Raw genomic sequence first — 17718 nt, forward strand, 5'->3', positions numbered from 1 at the left:
GGGTCAGAGTCCATTTAGACTGAAAACCTTATTACACTTCTATTGAAATGCCTGAAAATTAAACTTCATAATTTTATGTGTTCAAATGTAGAGTTTGTGCTGATCTTGGTATTTCTTCCTATGTAGCCATGTTGCAAGGTACAGGAGAGAGAGGGACTCTGGTCCACAGGGTTGTCAAAGATGTGTGCTTTGGGCCAGATCATGTGTGAAAGAACGAAATTCTTCAGTCAGCACATTTTTTAAAAGATTATTTTTTTTTCTATTTCTCCAGACAGTAACCTTCTGGGAAAGCCATCTATTTCTTGTATAGGATATCCTGAGGTGACTTTTCACTCAGAAATTCTGAGGTCTACAGTGTTAATCTTTGGCCTTTGGGGCACTGACACAGTTCCTTCTAGTTCTTGCTCACCCTCCCTTTGCATTCTCTCTCTTCGTGCCAGGTCATTGATACTTTCCATCAAGCTTCTAATTCCTGGGCACTGGGATCGGAGCTTGCTCTTCCCTTTCCGGATGTCTTTATTCTTCCTTGCTCCCTGTAGGCTGAGTTTCATCAAGTACTGGTACAGGAAGGACCTGCCGTGGCCTTTCCTAGTGGCCTCCTGGAGCACTTGGCAAGTTCATAATGATTCCATAGCTCGCAGATTCCTTTGGTGATACCATAACTCGAAGAAGAAGCTGATATGATGTTTAGAGATAGCATTTGTTTGTTGAGATCCTTGTGCTTTCAAGGCTGATGAGAGAAACCAAATTTGAATTTTTGGAATACCGAAGACAGAAGGGCTAGAAATCTGGGCTGCCACTGCTCAGAGCACGCTGGGTACAATCTAAACTTCTTCCCGTGGATGAGTGGATGACCTGCCTCTTTTAAGGTAGCAAGTTGAAGGAATAAATTCTATTGTTCATACTCAATTTGGGTATTAAAAGTAAATGATTAGGCACAGACACCATCTCGTGTGTATCATAGAAGTGGCCAATGTGTCAGGGACTTGGAATTTAAAACTCTCAGGCATAGATAACATTTTTAGATATTTGAAAAACTGTTTCGATTTTGAGTGAGAGCAACACATATCAGCTAGCCTCCTAAGTTTCTGTTTGCTTGTCTCTTAAGTTAAATACATTGTGGAAAGTCTTAACTCAGAACAAAAAGAAGAGGGGAAAACCACCTTTTCCAATGCAGTTGGAAAAGTCTCTCACGGAGAAAGACTGATGGAGTCAGAGGCATCCACATTACTCAGCTCCCTGGTCTTTGGCTGCAGTGAGGCAGAGGCAGGGACTCCTCCCTTTCATTGGAAAATTTGCAAATGCAGGCACTTTCCATGGGACAAGTTAATTTAATTCCTCCCTTCATTTCATTTTCCACGCATTTCAGAATCCTCAGAGTTTTCCAAAAATGATTAATGATATCCAATAGCCTAGCCGTAATTTCAGCTTCTAGTAAGGCACACATGTAAGACTTCCCCATCGATATAAACTGATTGCTGAGTGGATACACTGATTTTGATGGATTAAGGCTTAAAATTCTAAGTATTATTTTTGATATCAAAATGATACTAGGATGATTCAAACTGGATAGCTACATGAAAGCTGATGTGGAATGGTGCATTGACTTGTGGAAACATTTAATTGAAGTTAGTTGCCTTTTGATTGTATGCATAGATTATGGTACCTTGCATAATTCAAGTAGGAAACACTTCCTATGATAGTCATCTTTCTGGTAGCCAGGGATAGACCATGGGTAATTATTATATTGTGAAGGTGTCAATGGAAAGGCATCTTTTAACACTTTTTTTTTCATTTCAACATATTTGGAGAATTTTGTGAAAGATATTATAGAGAATTATAACAATCTCTGTGTGAAGATCATTTGGATAGACACGTCACAAGCAAGAGTTGTTTTTATGAGCTCTCTTATAGGAGAGAAAATTGGATAAGTATGACAAAAAGGTTTTTGAAGGTGTTAAGCAATGACTGGTTGCTAGTATGTAAATAGCATCTAAGCGGGCTAAGGTCCTGTAGCTTTTATTTGCTGGCCCATGTGCTATAGCTCATTTGCACTGTTCATACTTACTAGTCTGGTTTGGGTTACTGGTCAGACAACCAAATGTTACTGCCTCACTCTCAGCACTAGGTAGGTAGTGTTAGGAAAGGAGAATTCATTTTATTTTATTTTATTCTTAATGTATCATTATGAAACTGAATATGGACTTTGAAAATTAACAGCCAAGCGCAAACAAAATACAGCCGTTTTTATTATGTTATCAATAGGAAAGGAATAGAAGAAGAAAGATCTTTCCATATCTCTTTTATAAAGTAAAAGAAAAGCCCCATTCTCTGTAAGTGCACGAGAAGAGTAGACTTAATCTGTTTGCACAGTATTTGGTACACAATAGCCATTCTACAAAATATATCTTAGCAGTGTCTTGAATTGTCATTTCAATCATGTAGATTTAGCTTCTGCCCGTGTGCAGCGTTGACCTAGGGACTCTCAGACATGCAGGGCTGTGAGTCCTAGGGGTTCTGCTTCATTTGATTTACAAAGTGCTTTTCAACATTAACTTTGTAATGAATGAGTTTTATTCCCAGAAGATGTTTTAGCCAGGAGTATACATCTTGTGATTTATGACTACATCAAATAATAAAATATAGAAAACCACACATGATGGGGCCCATTAGGTTATTTCTAGATAACTTTCCTCCTAAGTTACATTGGCTATGTTTTTCTATGTCTATGTCTGATAAGTGCATTTATCTTAACATCATATTTTCACAAGATTAATAATACTTCTTTTTTTAAAAATCAAAGGCCTTTTTAAAATTGAAGAGAATCATCCTGACATGAATTATATGAGCATATTCAATATAACATTACGCTTTTGCCTTTTAAAACTATATGGTATTATATTTTTGATCAGATATTTTGCAGAAATAGGTATTATTAGAAAAGAAAAGAGAAAGTTTGATGAGGCCAAAAAAGATTTTTAAACGTGAGCAATAATATGGCTCCCAAGCTTCACCCTGAGTCACAAACATACGAACCCGTCCACTTAATTACATGGGGCTTTGGCCACCGAACACCAGCGTGAGGGCAGACTTAGTTACTCGACGTTTCTATGTCAATAGTCACAACACATTAACCATTAGGGGTGGGACTTTGTTATGTTGCTGCCTAGCTATTAAGTGATTTTTATATTTGTAAGAATATTCTTTTTGTGCCATCCGTATCAATTATTTCAGTCCAGATTAAAAATCCAAAGAGGGGTCAATTTTATACTTTTGCTCAGAGAATTTTATGAAATTTCCATCTAATAAACCAGAAGCTTCTTCGGGAGAGGACATGCGCAGTGTTTCGTGTCTAACCCACTTCAGTGTGCACGGGGCAGGCAGTAAGATCTTAATGATATCTGACGATACCATTAGATTACAATGCTAATAAATTCCACTAAAAGCCGCGAGGGCTGGTCTGGAAGAGGCGCAGAGGATAAAAGCACTTTCTGCAGCCGTGCTAGATTTTAATTCCTAGCACCAATTACTGTAACTCGAAACTGTCTGTAATCTCAATTTCAGGGGATACCACACCCTCTTCTGGCCTCTGCAGGGATTGGAACACACGTGACATATACATTCACACAGATATACGTATTTGCATTAATAAAAGTAAATTTTTTATCACTTTTGTTTTTTTACAGTCCAGTCACTGCCCCTCCTGGTCTGCCCTCCCACAGCTCCTCATAACGTTCCTTCTCCCTCCTGTCTCCAAGAAGATGCTCCACCACCCACAGGCAGCAAGGCCTCCTCAATCCCTGGCCTCAAGGCTCTTCTGAGTTAGGCACATCTTCTCCCACTGGCAGTTCTCTGTTGTATGTGTTGGGGGCCTCACACCAGCTCGTGTATGCTGCCTGGTTCCTGGTTCAGTGTCTGAGACATCTCGGGGGTCCGACTTAATTGAGGCTGCTGGTCTTCCTATGGGGTCGTCTCCTCCTCAGCTTCTTCCAGCCTCTCCCTAATTCAACCACAGGGGTCTGCGACTTCAGTCCAATAGTTAGGTGTAGGTGTCTGCATCTGTCTTCATCAGCTCCTTGTTGGGCCTCTCGTAGGACAAACATGCTAGGCTCTTGTCTGTAAGCACACCATAGCACCAGTAACACTGTCAGGCCCTGGAGCCTATGCTTGAAATGGATTCCAAGTTGGGCCAGACACTGGACTGCCTTTCCCCCAGTCTCTTCTCCATTTTTGTTCCTGAAGTTCTTTTAGACAGGAATAATTCTGGGTCAGAGTTTTTGACTGTGGGATGCCCGCCTCATCCCTTCACTTGATGCCCGCCTCATCCCTTCACTTGATGCCCGCCTCATCCCTTCACTTGATGCCCGCCTCATCCCTTCACTTGATGCCCGCCTCATCCCTTCACTTGATGCCCTGTTTTTCTACTAGAGGTAAACTGTACAAGTTCCCTCTCCACACTGTTGGGCATTTCATCTAAGGCCCCTCCCTCCCTCCCTCCGAGTCCAGAGAGTCTCTTACCTCTCAAGTCTCTATCTCTCTGGTACATTCTAGATGGTCCTCCCACCCACCAAGGTTGCATATTTCCATTCATTCTGCTGGCCCTCAGGCCTTCTCCCCTATCTTTTCCCCCACACCTAATCATGCTCTTCTTTCTCCTCCCCAGCCCCTTTCCCACCGAGATCCCTCCCTCTCCCTCCTGTGTTTGTTTTCTTCTCCTTCCCAAGTGGGATTGAAGCATCCTCACTTGGACCTTTCTGCTTGTTAACCTTGAGTTCTGTGGATTTTATCCTGGGTATTCTGTATTTTGGCTAATATCCACTTATTAGTGAGTACATACCGTGCATGACCTTTGGGGTCTGAATTACCTCATTCGGGATGATATTTTCTGGTTCCATCCATTTGTCTGCAAAACTCAAAATGTCCTCATTCTCAATAGCTTAATAGTATTCCATTGTGTTAATGAACCTCATTTTCTGAATCCATTCTTCTGTTCTTGGACATCTGTGTTGTTTCTAGCTTCTGGCTATAACAGAAAAGGCTACTATGAACATAGTGGAACACGGGCCTCTGTGGCATGGTAGGATATCTTTTGGGTATATGCCCAAGAGTGGTATAGCTGGGTCTTCAGATAGATCCATTCCCAGTTTTCTGAGGAATTGCTAGATTGATTTCCAGAGTGATTGTAACAGTTTGCAATTCCACCACCAATGGAGGAGTGTTCCTCTTTCTCCATATCCTCGCCAACATGTGCTGTCATCTGAGTTTTTGATCTTAGCCATTCTGAATGGTGTCAGGTTGCAAAGTTGGTTCATGACACAAAAATTCATTTACGTAATCTACAGTATAAACAAACTCAAAGGAAAAAAAACACATAACCATTCATCTCCTTAGATGCTGAAGAAACATTTGACAAAAATACAACACCACTTAATGCTAAAAGTATTGGAGAAAGCAGGAATTCGTGGCCCATACCTAAACATAATAAAACCAATATACAGCAAAGCAACAGCCAATATCAAGTTAAATGGAGAGATACTTGAAGCAATCCCACTAAAATCAGGGACAAGACGAACTGCCCACTCTCCCCATAGCTATTCAACATAGTACTCTACTGTGGTAAATATTAAAACTAGGTAATCTTTTATCCCACACTAGTGTCAGCACCCATAGGGCACATGGTACTGCAGGGTATCTCAGCAGATCCATGCTTCCTGCAAGTACTCTCTGACCCAGGCAATCCTCAAGCCATCAAGCATGGCACCTTGCCATGCTGGTTCCTAGAGTTAGTTCCAGCACTAACTAATATGTAGGGCCGTATGGAACTATCCATAATTTATCTCTGGCTAATATCTCTCCCAGCAGTTCTCTACTAGCTGTGAACTCTGGTTCCAGCTACCTGGTAAAATCAGGGTTCTAGAAGTCTAGCATGGGACTGGCCTATTGTGGCTACCTGCCATGGACTCTGCCCACACTCCCAATGACCCAGTGAAATCAAGTCTCAATAAACTGTAATTTATCAATCAGATTTATATGTTAAATTCTCAGTTCAATACATCCACACAGTAAACTCACAACCAATTGATAAAGATCTAAACTACCCACCTAGATAAGGTAAATTGACCTATAGAAATCTATCTCTTAAGAAATATTTATAACAACCTGTATCTATGTAGAGATGCATGGCAAGGATCATTTACATCTCCTCCATGGTGCTTCTCCCTCCTCTTCGGCTTCTCTCTCTCTCCTTCTAAAACCTCTGTTCCTGCCTCCCTTCCTTCTCATGCCTCATTTTATCTTGTTTCTGCCTTCACCTGCATAACGACATCAACATACAATTTACCCTTTCTAAGTAAAAACAAAAAAATTTTTTCTCTAAAATATTTTTTGAGTACAGCTATTACCATTTTGTAATTTATAAAGCATAAAATATACCTAACTCCCAGTCGAACATTTTATCAGTTAAACAGAGCATTCAGTTATCTATTCTAGCTTAAGAAAGGCTTAAACTCCATGTTATGTCCTGGCTAGCTTGTATACTATCTGATAACTATCCAATTAAATATATATTCTCAAAGTTAAACAGCCTGGGTAGGCTATGAGACTATAACTAGTTTCAACCCCGTCAGAAATCTGAGAATGGCCAATATTATCTGAAAGATAGGAAGCTAACACGGCTTCCTGAACTGGGACAGGGGAAGAGGCAGTTGTCTGCTGGCACAGTCCCCTGTCCCCAACATGAAGGAGAACCAATCTTCAGCCTCCTGGCCCAGGAGTCTGACAGACCTTAGTGACACAGGAATAAGGATCAGCTCATTGTGTCTCTGCAGAGCTGAGCTGTCCTAACCTGTAAATTGTGTCCTCTCAAGGACAGTACAGATCTGTGGGGGAAACAGGCAGTCTCTGCCCAGTGGCCACCGAGCCACCATGCACCTCACCTGGAGGGAGGGACGCTCAGCTGCTTCTTCGTGTCCACAGTGGGGACCGGTTAGGGGCAGTTACGTCTCAACAGTGACTAAATAACGTTAAATGTCACATTTGTGGATTTCTGACGTCTGTGAAAACTGTCTCACTATGTAAACAATCTGGACTGTTGTCCGTTAACTATCTTAATAAATTATCTTGAAAATTCTTCAACAGTAAACTTAGAGCCATGGATTTGTGATCTGGCCCTTAGCTCACAGGTTTAACCGTCTCACATTAGTTTTCTAATAGCGGTAAAGGACTGGGTATAAGCCTTGTATACTTAAATGTGCTGTATAGGCACACTGCCTATATATGAGAGTAACAATATTAATTTTAATTTTAAATCAGTAAGAAATTCATATCAATGAAAATCTAAACTTAGATCAAATAAATTCTGCACCAATTTAAAAGATTATAACTTTAGCTTAGTAACAAATGTAAGGATTTCTACCAAACGAGATTATGGCTGAACAATCAATTTGAGCTAATTCCTCCTTGTTAAGTTATGACTATTTCTAAATTCTCTAGAAAGACAACCTTAGAATAACCACTTTCAGCCTCCCAAAGTTTAGGGTGTAGAGATATCCTTGGGGGAGGTAGGAAAAATGGGCGAGTTGTTGTAGCCTGATGTCTGTCCTGACTGGACCCGGCTGAAAGTCCCTGAGATCAGGAATCCAAGCAGGCCAGTTCAGCATTCTGATGATGAGCTTCACCAAAGCAGTACATTCTACAATATATAAATCTCAAAACAAAATTTTAATATCATCCAGATACCTTTTTGTTTGATTCTCTTGAATCTAGTTTTTCAGGAGGTCTGGTCTACCTCTATCAAATCTGATCAATATAACTCTGGAAAGTGTCCAGAGCCTAACCACCCTTTTTAAAAACACAAAGACAAAAACTTTCTCCCAAAACACTGTGTTCTTTAGTCTGTAACCAGAAAAGTTTATATCTTGCTTTCTCTCCCAGAGAAATAATATGACCATAAGACTCAAAATCACACCCATTATAAAAATTAAAACAATTTAAGAAACTGGAGTCTGTTAGGCCTTTTTAATCTGTCATGTCAAGAAATCAACTCAAAATTCCCATGGAGCCTATGTTAAGAGAATATGGGTATCCTGAATGACTTAATAAAGCATTATATCATTATACCATCTTTAAAACAAATAAACCAAACCTAACTTAAATCATTGACCAAACAACCTTTGTTAAAAGAAGCAGGCAGCTTCTAATCTCTACCTCTGTGTTCAGGGCAGCCTGCACTTTTCACAGCAGGGGTCCTAGGCCCTGCAAGCAGGCTACCTTTGTGTTTCTTTTGTTAAAGGTTCCTGTGCTTGTGACATCCCATGATGCAACAGGGCGCTGGTCCCCTCTTAGAAAATAAAACTTTCTCAGGCTGAAAATGTTCAATTTTTAGTGGATTCTTGCCTGATACATTGGTTCCCCACCTGCTGCAGTCAATATTTAAGCTAGGTAATCTTTTATGCTGTGCTAGCGTCAGCACTATAGGGCCACATGGCACTGTGGGTACTTTGTCTTAGTGGCTCCACTCTGCCCCCAAGTACTCTCTGACCCAGGCGGTCCGCGAACCATTCCATCTTGGCACCTTGCCACACTGGTTTCTAGAGTTAGTTCCAGCACCTGTGGGCCACATTGAACTATCCATAATTTATCTCTGGCTAATATCTCTCTCAGCAGCTCTCTACTAGCTGGGAACCCTGGTTCCAGCTACCTGGTAAAATCAGGGGTCTAGAAGTCTAGCATGGGGCTGGCCTATTGCAGCTCCCTGCCACGGACTCTGCCTATACTCCCAATGACCCAGTGAAATCAAGTCTCAATAAACTGTAATTTATCAATCAGATTTATATGTTAAATTCTCAATCCAACACATCCACACTATAAACTCACAACCAACTGATAAAGACATAAACTGCCCACCTAGATTAGATAAATTGGTCTATAGAAATCCATCTCTTAAGTAATATTCATAACAACCTGTATCTATGTAGAGATGTATGGCGAGGATCATTTATGTCTACCTCCATGTTGTCTCTCCTTTCTGCCTCTCCCTCTCCTTCTAAAACCTCTGTTCCCGCCTCCCTTCCTTCTCATCCAATGACAGGCCTCATTTTATCTTGTGTATGTCTTCACCCACATAACAACTTCAACCTACAGCACTCAAAGTTCTACCTAGATCAATAAAATAACAAATGGTGATCAAGTGGGTACAAATTGGCAAAGAAGTCAAGGTATCAGTTTCTGCCTATATATCTGATATAATAATATACATACATATACATATGCATACATATACATGTACATATGCATGCCCCAAAATTCTACCAGAGAATGTCTACAGCTGATAAACAACTTTAGCAAAGAGGCTGGATATAAAATTAACTCAAACAGATTAGTAGCCTTCCTTTATACAAATGATAAATAGACTGAGAAAGAAAGAAAGGAAGTGACACCCTTCACGTAGGCACAAATAATAAAAAAATATCTTGGGGTAACTCTAACCAAGCAAGTGAAAGAGTTATATGACAAGAACTTGAAGTCTCTCAAGAACAAAATGGAAGACCTCAGAAAATGGATAGGTCTCTCATGCTCTTGATTGGTAGGATTAACTTAGTAAAAATGACCATCCTACAAAAAGCCATCTACAGATTCAATATAAGCTGCATCAAAATCCAACATGAGAGATTAGTAGGAGAAAACAGGTCCCAAAGCAGGCAAAAGTGTCAGAGGCAGCCCCTGCTCCCACTGTTAGGAGCCTCACAAGAAAACCAAGGTACACAAGGCCTCTATGCAGAGGACCTACCTAGGTCAGGCCCATTCAGGAAAATAACATGGAGTTTCAAATGATGAACACACATTATAAGAGTATCTGCATTTCAGTTAGCGATTATAGCAGTTCAACATTATATACTTTTCTTGGGAACTTTATCCATGTTTGCCAACTGTCTTTAAGTTGTCAGAGAAATCATTTGTAGTATGTTAAGTTGAATAGCAATAGTGAGAGAAAATTCTGAATACCAGTCCAAGGTCTCAAGCCCATCTGTCAGATGAAGGGCCACTGAAAAAATAATACTTTGAAACATCAGTAAATCAGTTTCAAAACTGTCCACACATAGTGCGTAAGATGGGAATAAGAGCAGAACGTGTTTTGTAAGAGGCTGAAGAGGATAACAAGAGACACTGGATGCCAACTGCATGATCCAGTCACAGGAGGGAGATGTTGACTTTGCCCTTTCTAGTGGATACATGTCCTTAGAAGAAGTCTTTATAAACATTAGCTTAGAGTAAGAAAGGCTTTAAAAAAAAAAAAACAAAAACTCATGGGGTTGGGGATTTAGCTCAGTGGTAGAGCGCTTGCCCACCAAGCACAAGGTCCTGGGTTCGGTCCTCAGCTCTGAAGAAAAAAAAAAAAAAGACAACAACAACAAAAAGACAAAATAACAAAAACTCATACCTTTAATAAGGTAATTTCCCAAACTGCGACTCTAACTTGGAAGTTTATAAGCAGTTAAAAGGTTAACCATCTTTGAGACAAGTTCTACAGAGGAAATGTTGGAGTGTGAGCTACACAGTCTTTGTGAACGGCTTCTCTTTAAGATTGTGTATAGTGTAATGAGTCCACTGTAGTCCTAGGCATTATAAAGCACACCGATGTGCTCTAGAAACCCGGGGCCAAAAGGTGTTACCAGCAGCATGACCTTCAGCATATCTGGGCTGGAAAGTAATTAAGATTATGTCAAAAATAAGCATACCATTTATGCTTTGTAAAAACAAACAAAAACAAAACCCAGGAAAACCTTAACCTTTGCAGTTAGGCATATTGCAGCTCTGCTTTGAATTATTTTAACTCATTGACTATAAAGACAAGATTACAAGGCAGAGACAGGTGAAGTGTTTTAATGGAGGCTCTGAGGCTAATATGTAGGTGTAGACTTTGAATCATGCTGTCTGGAAGGAGAAAGCTGAGGCCTTTTGCCCAAGGACCGTGCTGTGTGTTCAGACACTCAGCTTTCCTAGTGCATTTGTATGATGGATCTTAAAGATGCTGGGCTTACAAATGAGGTTCATTTTCATTCAACTCGGAACTATTGACCCACTGGGGCTAAGGGTGTATTAGTATTTATTTTACAAGTTATAAATCTTTTAGCCATGATATTAGATCATGATTTTTGTGAAGTCATTGAAATGTTTAGCCTGTATTTAATATTTTTGTTATAATAGAGTTTTCTTGAGCATCTTTGAGTGTATATATATATATATATATATATATATATATATATGCACAATTACATCCCCAAGATATATGCTAAGATGAAAAGCAAGAATGTATGATACACAGAAGAAAATCGTGTAATAATCTCTGTCATGAGAACGCCAAACTGAATCTTGAGAGCTTATGCATTCTGGTCATAGGCACATAGGTGTAGGGTGGATAAACGATGCAGGATCTGTCTGCTTGGGTTACCCAGGTTGTGTTCTTTCCTAATTAAGGAAAATAGAAACAATGACCATGTCAATACTTAATAATAGAAAATTTAGAAAAAAAACCTTAAACTTAAAGGTATATAGGTCAATGTTATAGAGGTAAGACTCTAGAGCAGTTAAAAAATCTTCACGAAAAACCGATAGATATATTCCCTCTGCCATTGCCCAAAATGAAACTCAGAAAATATTTAAAACATTATTAAGTTGTTAGATTGTGGTTGGAGATATGAAACTGAAATAGAGATTACTGAATATATGGTTAGAAGGTTCATTGTGGTTTTGCTTTATGTAAAAAAAAATATAATGTTGAAATCATTGGAAAAATTAGTACTAAGGATTTTCAAGATGGTTAGCCAATTTCAGTATTATTTCATATTATAATTGCTCTATCAAAATTAATGCTCTTAAATATGTAAAACATCCCAATCTATCTTTAAAGGTGTCTTTGTTCTTGGGTATGTATTGAGGAACTTAAACCAAAATAAAAAAAAAAAAAAACACTCTCGTCTGTCTTTCAAGAAGCTTAATGGAATAACAGTGTTATTGTTCGTTATTATTAGTGATAAAGGGACACAAAGCAGATGTGGCAAGATGTTAGCAATTTATATTCCATGTGAAAATGACAAATGTTTATGTGTAAGTATTATTACCAAACAAGGTTTAATAATGCCAAATAAAATTAAGGAAAGTGTTAACTTAATGTCTAAAAAATAATGACAACATTGTTTAGTATTTACTGATGATTCTAAGAAGTACTAACATCTTTGGAAAGTTTCTAGAAGCCAGAATAACTACATTATAGGTGCTACTATTGAATTGTTGATTGTTAACTTAAGTATGTCTTGCTAGGTATTCATAACAGTGGCGGAAACTTTTCTCAGATACATTCTCCAATGGCCTTGAGTTTTCAAAGCGCCAAATTTTGTTCGAGGCAATATTTTGACGTTGGAGGCACAGAACACCAGCCTGCGAGGGTATTTTCGCAGTCACCACCGTCAACAGTATGAGGTATTGGAATTTGAATGGTTAGACAGGAAACATTGAAGCTAGTGATTGGAATGTTCTTAACTAAGCAATCAAAGGAAAGACTTTGGAAAATGCAGAAGGAAGTGGGAGAAAAATGCCTTGGGCAGAAATAATATTCGTAATTCATACATCATCCATTGCTTTGTACACAGAAGGCCAGCGAGTGCGCTGACCAGCATCGTGTGTATCTTACTCTTCTTATCGTTAAATTTTTGGGAAACAACCAGGAGACCATTACAATCCTTACTGCTTAGAAGACCTCCTCTTGGCAAATTGCCTTGGCTGTCCATCCTTGATTGCCATCTGTGGGCCCTTTCCTTATCTGCCTCAGGTGAAAGCAGGGACTCCACGAAAGGTCAGAACACTCTGTCTCTCCTTATGTCCTTAGGGCAGCCAGGGTCCTGCTGTTTTACCTCATCCTTTCTCACCAAGTACTCCTTGCACAGACGAGTACTCCTGGGAATCCTTTAGGCTTGTTTTAGCAGATCTTGCTTTTAGCTTCTTGTCTCCTTCAGTGGTACTTCTGGATTCTGCTGGTTTGGTTTTGTTTTCCTTTACTAACGTTGTCCTTCTATGAGAAGAGATTTTACTTCCTCGACCTTAAACCGCCTCTTATTAGACAGGTCTGATAAGGAATGTCTTGGTTTTCAGAATGCAGTGACTTCTGCAGGTTCTGTAACCACCATGACCTGACAGGTGCAGAGTTGAAATCTCAGGAAAATTAGTATCATTCTGTAGGATTATAAATAGAGAATGCTGAAGAGAGAGGCAGATTATTTGATTAGAGCTGCAGACCAGTCACTGTCTTACTACATGTCCAAGTCAGAAAAGTGAGATGAAGTGGAAATCACATCAAATGAAATAAATAAAAAAGGGAAACGGCAACTCTAAGTATATTAAACTCAAGAAAGTGACATAGGAAGCAGCGTCCTCTATCCGATGGAAAGGAAAGTCTTAACTGATGACATACAGGAAGCACAGACTTTTAATAAGCATTTGCTTTACCTCTGTCTCACACAGAAAGGTCATCTTTGATCTAATCACTGGAATAGCCAACACCCGGGCTGAGGGGGCAGCAAGGCATGATAAAGGACGGAATGAACCACAGATTGAGGGAAAACCGAAGAGCTGTAAGGCGGTTCAAATGCTAGAACTGGAAAACTTCCATATGTAAAATGAAGACGTTTAGGCTTGGGGATGAATTTTTAACAATATGTTTTGTGATTTATTTGTAAAATTATACAAAGTCCTCATGGGTTCAGGGGGACTTACTAGTTGTGTTTTTGTTTAAGACAGATCCTTACTCTGTTATCCAGTTTGTAGGTAGCCTTGAACTCATGGTGACATTCATTTAAAAAAAGAAGAAGTCTTGAATCAACCATCAAGTCTTCTTCCTGTTCCTTCATTTCCTAAACTCTACCTAGCATCGTGCTATTTGAGTCCTTCTCTCATTACTCCATTAACACTGCTGCTAAACATCTCTCATATATTCAACTTCAAATGTTGTTTCTTTAACTCTCAGGATCACTGCACAAAGTTGACTTCTTCCACATCAGTGAAGTATTTTCTTCTTTGACTTTGACAGTCATACCCGCCGAATACTCGTTCTGTTTGCCGGTCTTTCTTAGTTACCTTGGTTCATTGCTCTTCTGCTGGGTTTTTGCACTCAGAGTTCTCCAAGCCTCTTTTCTGGACCATCATTTCTTGTCCTGGAATGCAGTCACTTCATGTGTTGACGATTTTATCCTACGGTTTCAGATATCATCTGTATATTGAAAGCTCTCAGATTATATGACATCTCTATGAATGTTGATCTCCCATTTCCAACTTCCTACTTAGAAGCTTTTCCCAGATCTGTAACAAGCATGGCAAAGAGCAGAACTCCATCATCTCCCCTGAGTCAGATCCCCTTGGGCGGTTCCCAGTCCTGTCCCCTCAGCTGCTGTAAGGAAGAGTGAGAATTTGCACTTCACTTTCATCTTCCCACATCCAGTCTGTTATTAAGTCCCACCATACTTCCTCTAACCATCTCTTTATGCATCCATTTTTCCATGTTAGTCAATTCTTCATTCTCCCTTGCCCATGTACTACTACCATAATCAGTTTTAATCATTTTCTCTCTTGTCCCGTGAGGAGCCATCCTGTGATACACCTAAGATACCCCTGAGTCCCCTTTATTTAGCCTTCCAAGAACTTACCAGTGCATCCAGGATACAAGGCTCTGTTCCTTGCCATAGATGTGAGTCTTGCACTTACGGACTCATTTGGTTCCCTTGTCTCTGCAGTTGATCTCTGCTGCTCTTCCTCAGACATAAGACACTTACGATCCTGCCCATTCTATAGCTGGCCTGTCTTGAGCACTCTTCCATTAGAAACTTTACTCAGTTGTCTGTTCTTGCCATATAAATATTCCTTTGATTTAGTGACTTTGCATATACCCTGTTGTACCAGCGAATGGCTCTCCTTTTGTTTATCACAATACATAATATCACTTATCTTTGGTAGCTGTATTTTCATATGTGTTCATCTTTATTCATTTTTTTTGATCTGTTCATACCACCATTAGATTTTAAAGTCATCCGGACTTCATTGATCCTAAAAGAGTTCTGAAAGAGTGCATGATATAGAATTGATCATCTAGAAATATTTTTCTGAGTAGAAAATGAACAGATGAACAGATATCTGTATATATTTTTAATAAATTGTTAGATAAACTCTAGACTAGGCTTGCCCTGGTGATAAGCTTTTGTTTGAGTGAGTTAAAGGAATTTTAACATTTTGGAGGAAAAACTGGAGAGGAATAACTGCTATAATGTAATATATATAATATATATATATATACACACACACACATATATATAGTATATATGATTTGTTGAAATAACACTTATTTTAAAATGTTGTTATACATCAATACTATATTGAATTTTAGATAATATTTTAAAAGTTAAGTAGAAATAGCCCTGTATTATAGCTGAATGATAATCTACAGAAGCTAATGTAAGGGAATATTTGATAGTAATGAATATAAGAGCCAAGAGTGGAAACCAGGAAAACACAGGCTCCCAGCTGTGCAGCTCTGTCCCCAGTCATTCTTGGTAATCCTGTGCTTTTAAGATGTCTTCTTTCTGTCGTTCTTTTTTTCCTGAGAATTCCCTGGACACGTCTAGTCTGCAGCCATCTCTGCCTTCTCTACTCCTTAGATGACTTTGCTCCTGTTGGTAATGATCACAGCTATTCACCTCTCTGTTTTAGTATGGCGTGGATGCCGTAATCTCATCTATGACGTGAGCTTCGTATGATGATCTGCTCTATTTCATTATTTTCTAGTTACTTTGTTGCATAAGTTTCCCTAAAAGAGTTGTTGGAGAATACTCAGCGAATGTTTATTCAGTGAATGAGTAACAGGTAATGATGGGTTATGTGAACATATGGATTTTTCCTTTTATTAGCCAAGATTTTTATTAATATTTTAAAATTATTTTATGTATTTACATACAAACGTTACCCTTCATCCTCCACTCCCAGAGTTCTTAATCCATTCTCCCTCTTGTCCAAGATGGATTATTTAAAACTATAAAACTGTAAGAAAATCATCATCATGGCATCATGGGGATTGCAACCCCATAGGAAGACCAATAACTTAATATCTATCTCAAGCATCATGTGGAAGATAGATTTTTTTTATATATTTATGAATAAACTTAAAATAAAAATACATTATTTGAAATACTCTGTTATTGAAGTTGTCTTAAAATTTCAGATAGAAAATTTACCCGAGAAGCTTAATTTTAGAATAAACACAGGGAGATGAAGTAAAAATTAACAAAGATTAGCATCAGGACCCATTTGGCCAATATGTATTGTTTCTCTGTGAAAGCAACACTATGTGCTACTTCATGGGAAAACTTACATTTTAGGAAAACAACTTTATTCTTATCAATGTTTAGACTTGTTAACAGCTACATTTAATGGATTTCTTTGGTAGTATGGTTTAAATGCTGTGTGTTATCTCTGTGTAATTTATAAAAATTTTACTTAAAAATCAACATATGATCATCAAATTCTAAAAACAAGTCCAATTCTCACATATAATGTAGCAAAGACAAGAGTCTCCCTAACCAAGGATGCAACCACGGCCTCTGTATTCTTGGACTTAAGTGAGAAGCTTATGTACTTGACGATGAATATTTAAAATTTTTAGTGGCTAACAAATCAGTGGTGAAAATTAATGAAAAATATCAGCTACAGACAAATGGCAAAAGTAATGTTTAATGCTTTTTTGACTGCACAATGCAATGACATTATCATTTATTTTACTGTTTAAAGTGTAAAATGGTGTTAAAACTATCAAACATCCTAAGGCAATCCTCACCTGCAGGGGGTGTTCAATCCTCTGGTTGCCCCACATGCAATCAGTTGCAGGGTGTGGCTACAGAATAGCTTTCATATTCCACCAAACTTCTTCCCTTAATCCCCAGGTGTTGTGGCCCAACTTGGGATTCATCCCTTTCACAGGCACCAAACCTTGACACTATTATGGGTGCCATGTTGTGCTTGCAGACAGGAGCCTAGCATGGCCGTTCTCTGGGAGGCCCTACCAGCAGCTGACTGAGACAGATGTAGGTACTTAGAGCCACCACTGACTGAGGTCAGGAACTCCTATGGAGGAGTTAGGGAAGAATTAAAGGAGTTGAAGGGGATTGCAACCCCATAAGAAGACCAACAGTATCAACTAACCCGGACCTCAGGGAGCTCCCAGAGACTACCAACCAAAGAGCATTCATAGACCTGTCTGTGGCCCCCAGGACATAGGCATTAGAGGACTGCCTTTTCTGGCCTCAGTGGGAGAGGATATGCCTAATCCCGACTTGATGCCCCACAAAAGGGGGATTCAGGTGGTGAGGTGGGTGTGGGTGAGTGGGTGGGGGTACCTTCTCAGAGGCGAAGGTGGATGCGTAGGAACTCTGTGGTGGGGGACTGAGAAGGGGAGCAACATTTAGAATGTAAATAAATAAAATAATTAAATTTTAAAAACTGTAATTTCAGAACTTCTCTTAATTTGGCAGAGAGTTTCAGTTATTAAAAGAAAAGATTTGTTAAAGGGAGTATTTATTTAAAAATGTTATGTGTCTGTATATACACACAAATAAATAAATATATTCATACATATCATGTATATGTTAAACATATATATATATATATACATACATACACATAGAT

General features: G+C 39.0%; 1 protein-coding gene across 1 annotated transcript in view; it reads left to right on the forward strand.

The window, feature by feature from the left end:
- LOC116910927 (zinc finger protein ZFPM2-like) overlaps window positions 1–17718 on the forward strand; it is a 284539-nt gene that overhangs the window by 46485 nt on the left and 220336 nt on the right. The window lies entirely within an intron of this gene.

Source organism: Rattus rattus, chromosome 1 (assembly GCF_011064425.1).
Source record: "Rattus rattus isolate New Zealand chromosome 1, Rrattus_CSIRO_v1, whole genome shotgun sequence".
In the NCBI taxonomy this organism is placed as follows: domain Eukaryota; kingdom Metazoa; phylum Chordata; class Mammalia; order Rodentia; family Muridae; genus Rattus; species Rattus rattus.